We start from the raw sequence: 9,243 nt of genomic DNA, 5'->3' as shown, positions 1-9,243 counted from the left end.
AAAAGGCCAAGTAACATATAAAAGCAGACCTATCGGAATTATACCTGACTTCTCAATGGAGACAATGAAAGCCAGAAGGTCCTGGTCAAGTGTTATGCAGACTTGAAGAGACCATGGATACCAGCCCAGACTACTATACACAGCAAAATTTCAATCACCATAGAAGGACAAAACAAGATATTCCATGACAAAACCCATACCTAGCCACAAAATCAGCCCTACAAAAAGTACTATAAGAAAAACTCTAACCCAGGAAAGTTGGCTATATCAACAAAAACACAGACAATTGGTGATCTCACAGCAGCAAATCCCAAAGAAGGGAAAAACACACAAATTAATATCACCAACAACGAAAACTAAATTAACAGGAGATAGCAATCACTGGTCATTAATATTCCTTAATATAAATGGACTCAACTCATCTTTAAAAAGACACAGGCTGGGGGCTGGAGAGATGGCTCAGTGGTTAAGAGCACTGACTGCTCTTCCAGAGGTCCTGAGTTCAATTCCCAGCAACCACATGATGGCTCACAGCCATCTATGAGATCTGGTACCCTCTTCTGGCCTGCAGGCATACATGGAAGGAATACTGTATACATAATAAGTAAATAAATCCTTAAAAAAAAAGACACAGGCTATCAGATTGGATATGAAAACAGAATCCATCCTTCTGCTGCATACAAAAAATACACCTCAACCTCAAAGACAGATACCGCCTAAAAGTAAAGCATTGAGAAAAAAAATTTCCAATCAAATGGACCTAAGAAACAAACTAGTGTAGCTATCCTAATATCTAACAAAATAGACTTCAAACTAAAATCAATCAAAAGAAACAATGAAAGACATTTCATTTTAGTCACAGGAAAAATCCATCAAGAGGAAATTTCAATACTGAACATCTATGCCCCAAGGGCACCCTCATATGTAAAAGAAACACTTCTAATGCTTAAATCATACATTAAATCCCACACACTAATAGTGGGGAACTTCAACACTCCACTCTCACCATTGGACAGGTCACTCAAACAAAAAATTAACAGAAAAATAAGGGAACTAACAGATGTTATGACTCAAATGGACTTAACAGACATCTATAGAATATTCCATCCAAACAGAAATAAATATACCTTCTTCTCAGCACCTTGTGGAACCTTTTCAAAAACTAACCACATACTTGGTAACAAAACAAACCTCAACAGTTACAAAAAAAATTGGAATAACCCCCTGTGTTTTATCAGATCACCATGGTTTAAAACTAGAATTCAACAGCAATACTAATTCCGCAAAGCCCACAAACACATGGAAATTAAACAATGCTCACCTGAATCATCAATGAGTCAAGGAAGAAATAAAGGGAGAAAATAAAAACTTCCTAAAATTCAATGAAAATGACCACACAACATACACAAATCTATGGGACACAATGAAAGCAGTGTTAAGTGGAAAGTTCATAGTACTAAATGCCTACATAAAGAAGCTAGAAAAATCCCACACTAGTGAATTAACAGAACATTTGAAAACTTTAGAAAAAAAAAGAAGCGAACTCAACCAAGAGAACTAGATGGCAGGAAATAACCAAATTGACAGCTGAAATCAACAAAATAGAAACAAAGAAAACAATATAAAGAATCAATGAGACAAAGAGTTGGTTCTCCGAGAAGAGAATCAACAAAGTAGACAAACCTTTATCCAAACTAACCAAAAGAGAGAGAGAGAATATCCAAATTAACAAAATCAAAAATGCTGTAGGCTGGAACCATCAGAGCAGGCAGCGGGAAGTTGAGAGTGTACACAAGGAATGGTCTTTGTTTTTACACAGGAAGGAAGAACATGTTTGTTTCCTAAGGCTGCTGTAAGAAAGCTTCACAAACTGTGTGGAAGACAACAGCAGGAATATATTCTCTCACAGAGAGGTGATAAGCCAGAACCACACTTCCCCTGGTCCCTCACAGGACAGTCCTTTTTCTTGTCCAGCTCCTAGCAGCCCCCTGACGTAAGGCCCCACCATCCCAACCTTTGTCTCTTTGCTCATCTTTTTCCCTTCTGTATCTCTGTCATTTCTTACAAAAGCTCTAGCCGTGTTAAATTAGAACTGCCGAAAATCTCTCATGGCCTTGGTTATTATGTGATTGCCAAGTACATCTAGACAGCCTGTGTATTCCGGTGTGCCCTAAATCAGGGGCATGTGTACATGTTTAATCAAGATGAATCAGTAGAATGGCTCCCAATCCAATAAGGTTAGCATCCTGATAGGAAAGGGATATTTGCCCAGACATGCGTACAGATGAGGTAAGACAATAAAAGGTGAAGGTCATTCAGAATCCCAGGAGAGAGCCAGGACCAGACCCTTCTCCCCCAGAACCCTGAAAAGGAGCCACCCCCGCTGACACCATGATGTCAGACTCTCAGCTGCTAAAACCATAAGACACAGCGTATCTGTCATTTAAGTCATCTGGTGTGTGAAAATATATTAAGGCAGCTCGAGCAAATGAATGCAGTTGTACCTTCATAGCCAAAGGGAATTAGGTTCCGGATATCAGATCTCAAACTCCTTGGATGCTCAAGTCTGTCATATAAATGATGAAGTATTTGCATATAACCTATATATGTTGAATCTTGAGCCGTCTCTGGAATACTTGGAAGAAAACACAGTGTAAATGATATGTAAATAACTGTTTGCTGTGTTTTGTAAGAATTAATAAGAACAAAACCTGCTTGTGTTTAAAACCTTTTTTTTTTTCTGAATATTTTAACCCAGGTTGGTGGAAAGCCCAGATGTGAAACTTGGAGATTCACAGCATTCTCTGAGCAGAGGATAAGCCAAGGAATTGTGTACAGTGTCAATGCTACAGGTGTCTGGAACTCACCTAATTAAAAGAATTAGCCTGAGGCAAGTTGGCAAGTCACTAACCTGGTTCTCATGCTTCTTCCTCTTTCTTTTCCTTTTCCCTCTTGGCAAATGAAGAATCCTCTACAGCCAAAAAGCATGCAATCATAGACAGGGTGGGGCCCAGAGGCACAGTGGTCACCACACACAGGATGCTGGAGTAAAGCGCTCAGAAATCATCTTTACCCTCTCCGAGAGTGGGAGGAGCAAGTGGCCCACTGCCTTCTCTGGGGAGTTGGTATTAAGTATCCCATGTGCTATTTTAGTGAAAACCCGATGTTTTCACTCCTAGAAGCTTGGCTATGGACCAACTGTCCACTAGCTTGTCTACCACCTTTCCTCAGCCTCTCTCACTTTCTTCTGAGGAAGCCAGACATGGAAGGGTCTTGAGGCAACACAATATAGAGGCTCAGAGTCAGGTCCTTTTTCCTCCCAACCCCTATCCGGATCTTCCAGGCTCCCTGTCCTTCTCTGAGATGACCAAAGAGCCTAAAGGCCACACTCAAATGAGCAATGGCCATTAGCAGAGGTAACGGACACTTTCCTCCAAGAGAGACAAGCAGGTTTGCAACCTAGGTGGCATCAGGATGTGCTGAAGCCTCACAGGTCACTGATATGCATCTCACATACTAGACTGGAATTATTTTCATTGATAATTCACACAGACATTGCAGAGTTACTAGGAAGTTTATAAAAGGTCATTGAGATACCTGTAGAGTGGTGTGCAATTATAATCTGAGTACTGAGGAAAGAAAAGCTGGAGGATTTAAAACATCAAGTTCCAGGTCATCCTGGGACACATAGCTGTCTCACAAAGCCAACATCTGGGGCTGTAGCTCAGAAGTGAAGGCCTTGCCTAGGATGGAAAGTCCCTGGGTTCTACCCTGTGATAGTGTGAATGAGAAATGTCCCTTGTGGTGACTGTGTCTTCAAACCTTTGGTCTCTTGTCAGTGGAACTATTAGGGCGGTAGTGGAGCCTTTCCAAGGTGCAGCTTTGCTGGAGGAAAACATCACTAGGGGTGAGGTCTGAGACTTTACAGCCTTACCCCACTCCCACTTCACTCTCCGTGATTTTTTTTCTTTTTCTTTTCTTTTTTATTTTTCATTTATTTACTGGGGGGGGGTGGATTGGAAACAGGGTTTCTCTGTAGCTTTGGAGCCTGTCCTGGAACTAGCTCTGTAGGCCAGGCTGGTCTCGAACTCACAGAGATCCACCTGCCTCTGCCTCCCAAGTGCTGGGATTAATGGTGTGTGCCATCACCACCCGGTCACTCTCTCCTTTCTGTGTGTGGTTGAAGAAGTGACTGCCCTGCTCTGGCTGCCTGGTGCGATGCCTCGCTGGCCATTACGAACTCTCCCTCTGGAACCATAAGCCCAAATAAACTCTTCCTTCCACGAGTCACTACTGTAGGCCATGGTGTTTTATCAGAGCACTAGAAAGCAACCGATGTCCCCTCAGATGTGTCCACAAAGACAGGCAAAGGGGGAAGGGACAAACTGTGCTTGTGAAATGTGAACCTTTCTGTATGTCCTAAGCCACCTTCCTTGCTGTCATTACCCTTCTCTACACCAGCCCTCTTCCTCTGGGACTTGCTTGTCTCACTACCTATTACTGAATACTGTATCTCACCAAGAACTTGGAAGGCCATTTGATGGACACATCATGTCCAGTTAGCAAAACAACATCAATAGTTTACCCACAAGGACCTGTGACCTCCCTAGCCATGGACCTCTGATTGAGTTTATAGTAGTGGGTGTGGGTTCCACCCTTCTCCCCAAGAAACAGACATCAGCTCCACCACATAAGAGGCTGGTTACCCCCGTAACAGACTCACCTCTACTGCACCAGTGGTCACACCTTGCAGGCTAGTTAGTATTGTGGCACACAGAGTCCAAAGCTGAGTGACATCATTGATGGCAATTCTCCCTCAGTTGCCCACACAGCACCTTCAGGCACTGTGAGGACTGGCTATCAGGAAGGAAGCTTCCAGCTGAGTCCCAATTTTGCTTTTGCTGTGTCCTGTGACCCAGGTATATGGAATCTTCAGCCATAGAGTCTTACCATCTTGTTCTAGTGGGCAACTAACACGGTGGCCATTGCCTGTGTGGTTAGGAAATGTCAGGTTTCTCAACTTAGAGAGAGGCATTGGGATTTCCATTTAACAACCTATGGCTTCAATGAGCAGCTTCATCTACCAATGCAGGGTACCTTTGTTCAACTCCATGGTTTTTGTTTATTTTGTTTCTTAATTAGCTTACCAAGTATCAGGTATCCTTATGGCTTTTTCTCAATCCTTTGTTTTGGTTGGATCTTGTTACCCCCACCTCCTCCCCTTCTGGTCTCGTACCCTGCCTCTGTAGGAGGAGGGTCCGCTTGTTTGGCCCAGCTGCCTGGCTAGCTTAGACCTGAAATAATCACACAGAAACTGTATTAATTAAGTCACTGCTTGGCCCCTTAGCTCTAGTTTCTTATTGGCTAACTATTATATACTAATTTAACCCATCTCCATTAATCTGTGCATCACCACGAGGTCGTGGCCTACCAGCAAAGTTTCAGCACATCTGTCTCTGGCGGCTCCATGGCTTCTCTCTGACTCTGCCTTCTTCCTCCCAGCATTCAGTTCCATTTTCCTGGCCTACCTAAGTTCTGCCCTGCTATAGGTCCAAAGCAGTTTATCTATTCATTAACCAATAAAAGCAACACATAGACAGAAGGACCTCCCACACCACACCTCCCTTCTAAAGCCTTTCTACTTAAAGGAGTTTTCTCCCCCTGTATGAGCAGAGCACTTTACTCCAACTTAACCTCAGCTCACTTCACTGTATTAACAACACTGCCTTGACCCAAGTTCCAGTCACACTGTGAGGTTCCTGGGAAGATGTGAATTGAGAAGTGACATGATCCAATGTGCCTGGATAGCAGCCATCATATAAAGGAATGATTACAAAACCAGTGTGTGCAGAGTGGCTTACATTTTTTTTAAAGTGCCCTCAATTCTGTGCTTTAAATGTAAACGTTTTTATAGTTTATTTTGGCAAGAATCTTTATGGCATTTTATATACATTATTGAATTTGAACTTTACCACAAACCTATCATTAGCCTCATTTTAAAGATGAAAGAAAGAAGCTGCAGAAACCATATATGAAATTACCCCCAAGTCAAACAGAAAATCAGTGGAGAAATTGAGGGGGGAAAAAAGGCCAAGGTCTCCCAGCCCAACACTTGGCTGACAGCGCTGAGTTGAGCTGAGTGATCACGGAGCCCCTACCTACCTCCATCTTTTTAACCATTGCTTTCTTCTTGTCATCTTCGTCTTCCTCCTTCTGCTTTCCTTCCCCCTCTTGTTTTTCCTCTCCTGCTTCTTTTTCTTTGAGATAGGGGTCTCACTATAGCCAGCATAGGCTGACCTCAAACCTCAGCCTCCCGAGGAGCTAGACTCCCAGGTACATAGCCATCCTCCATCTTTTCATGGATGTTGTGTGCCGGGCAATGTGCTAGATGAATGTCGGGTGGAGCCTCACAGACACTGTCTGGCCTGCCTAATGGCGCTCAAGGAACTGGCCGATCAGCAGGAAGCTGGTAATTAGAGCACTGTGTGTCCAGGGAAGTGACAGGGTGGTGAGGAGACCCAAAGGGCACCAGGCCACGCAGCCAACTCAGACCTCGACAGGCAGGAAAGGCTTCCACAAGGAGTGACAACCAGGCTTGACTAAGGATTATCAGCCGGAACAAGGATGTTGGAAGACGTTCAGACTTCTAGACATCCATTTCTGCTTCAGGGTCCCACTGCCTTCCAAGTCAGCTGGCCAGGAATTGTGTCTCCGGCCTCTTTCGCAGGCAGCAATTCTTTGGACCTGGGCTCAAAACCATGTCTTGGGAGAGAGCGTTGTCAGGAAGACGACAGGCCAAGATCTGCCATACCAGGGTGCCCATCTCTTCCTGTTGAGACGGGGCCAATGACAGAACTCTCCACAGCTGTACCCCCGGTCCTCAGCTCTGTGCCTCTCAGAGACAGCCTTACGGTGCCACAGGGAAAAGGACTTAACCGACACGTACCCTTTAACACCAGCTATTTCTACTCATGCCAGGGAGGAAGAGGAGGAACCCTGCAGCTGGGAGGTTCCCATACCTATAGCAGCTTTAGAAGTCCCAGAGTCGCTCCAAAGATGCCCACAATCCCTTGTCTGTTTTACACCCCCCCCCAATTTACATGGTAAATACACTGCCTCTCAAAGTTCCTCTCTCAGGGAAGAGATGTATGGGTAAAGCCAAAGGTTAGAAAATGGGGCATCGCAGCCAGTCCAGGAGACACAAGCGCTCTCTGTTGCTCATCCACTAACTGGGATTTCTGCTGTCTAAGTCAGGCTTGCTCTCTACGCAGGAGAAATGTGCACAAGGCACTGCTCACCCGTCAATCAGTGACCCCTGACTGACGAAGAGCTGTGTGGAACGTCAGAGCCCCTAAGGGAGAGCTTACAGCCAAAGCCTTCTCTCTCAGACCTATCTGACAAGGGAAGTCGCTCACTTTCTGTATCGTCCTTCTCACCAGAGAACTCGCTGCACTCCCGTTCTTCTGTTTTGCCCCAAGTTGAAGGCCAGGGTTGCTGTAGTTGGGATGCTCCGTGAGAATGGCCGTTGTCCAAACCTAAATCTGCCTCCAGCTGGACTGAATGCTCCAGATGTTTCCTTGCATCCGACCAAATCCCAGAGACAGGGATCAACCCACACATGGTCCCTCGGAGGCTCCTGGAAGGCTGGGCCAAGGGGAATCTCATCTTCATGTGTATGACCCATCCATGAAGGTCCCCAGTGGCAGACGCAGCTCTGGGGCCATAGCATCAATTGTAAGTAACATTTTTCTGAGCGTTGTCCAACTTGTTTTTTATGGCTGTGATAAAGACTGTAACCAAAAGCAGCTTGGAATGAAAGGGTTTACTGGGCTTCCTAGTCAGTCACTGAGAGAAGACAAGGCAGAGCTCAAGCGGGGTGGAAACTTGGAAGCCGGAACTGAAGTAAAGACCGTGGAGGAATGCTGCTTACTGGCTTGCTCCCCATGGCTTTCACAGCCTTCTTTCTTATACCACCCTGGACCACCTGTCCAGGGGTGGCACCACCCACAGTGGCCTGGGCCCTCCCACATCAATCAAGAAAACGCCCCACAGATTTGCCAATCTGATGGAGGCAAAGTCTCAGTTGAGGCCCCTAGGTTGACAAAAAAACCCAGCGTTCACTAAGCACTGATCACGTACCTGGCACAGCCACTCCATACACAGGCCCTAAAAAATGAGTTATTATCAGTGTCCTCTTTCTACACACGCGAGAACTGACAGGCAGGAAGATTAAGTCACCCATCCAGAATGTGGCAGAGGCTGGACTTGGTTCCAGGTAGTCAGAAAGCCAAGCTGGCACACGGAATCTATGATGTCATATTGCTCTTGGCCAAGTCTTGCCTAATTGCTCCTGTTCATCAGTTCTCTGTAACTGAAAGAAGACGCCTGAAACAATGAGTTTACAGAAAGAAAACAAATGGTTTTGAGCCCAGTGTTTCAACGGTTCCAAAAGGCCAAAAACCAGTGAACCAGTCACTTTGGGCCTGCAGCAGCCGAGCCTGGTGGGAGTGTGTGAGCCAGGAACAAAGATGGAAATGCCAAGTGTCCCACAAACCCAGTTGGGGCACACACTGCAATGACGGAAGGGACTCCACTGAGCCCCACCTCTCCAAAGCCCCACCACCTCCCTTTAGTATCAACCTACAAATCAGGACCACAAGGGACAGTCAGCATCCAAACTGTAACGTTGTCGTGACCGTTACTTTGACAAAAAGGTCCGTCCTGGAAACACTCCTGAAGTCACTCAAGCTGGAGAAATTTCCACTCAGGGCAGCCACTGCACGTTGACGCTTGATGTCTTGTTACTGTGACAACTGCCACGGCAGAAGCAACTTTAGGAAGAAGGGGACGCTTTTCTTGACCCATGGGTCTGTGGAACAACCCACCACAGAGGGGAAGGCGTGGAAGAAAAAGTGTGAGGCAGGCAGTCACGTGGCATGTGCGGGAAGCAGAAATGAGTGGTGGCCCTCCCAGCCTCCTTTCTCCTGTTGTTTTTTAGTCTGAGACCCCCCACCCATGGAATAGTGCCAGTTACTTCAGGGTGGGTCTTCCCACTGGAGTCATTTCCTCAGCCATGCTAGGTATACACTTCAGATGAGGGAGTCTGACTTTCCCCAACCAGTTGCATTGGGAATGAAGAGAAATGGCCATAAAACCAAAGGGGGCTTAGACTGGACCAGGAGAGAGGGAAAGATGCCAGAGCCGACTTGTGCCATATGAAAATGATGCCAACCAGCTGCCAGG

The sequence above is a fragment of the Microtus ochrogaster genome, linkage group LG9 (assembly GCF_000317375.1).
Source record: "Microtus ochrogaster isolate Prairie Vole_2 linkage group LG9, MicOch1.0, whole genome shotgun sequence".
NCBI lineage: Eukaryota > Metazoa > Chordata > Mammalia > Rodentia > Cricetidae > Microtus > Microtus ochrogaster.
Note: the sequence above shows the minus strand (reverse complement) of the source record.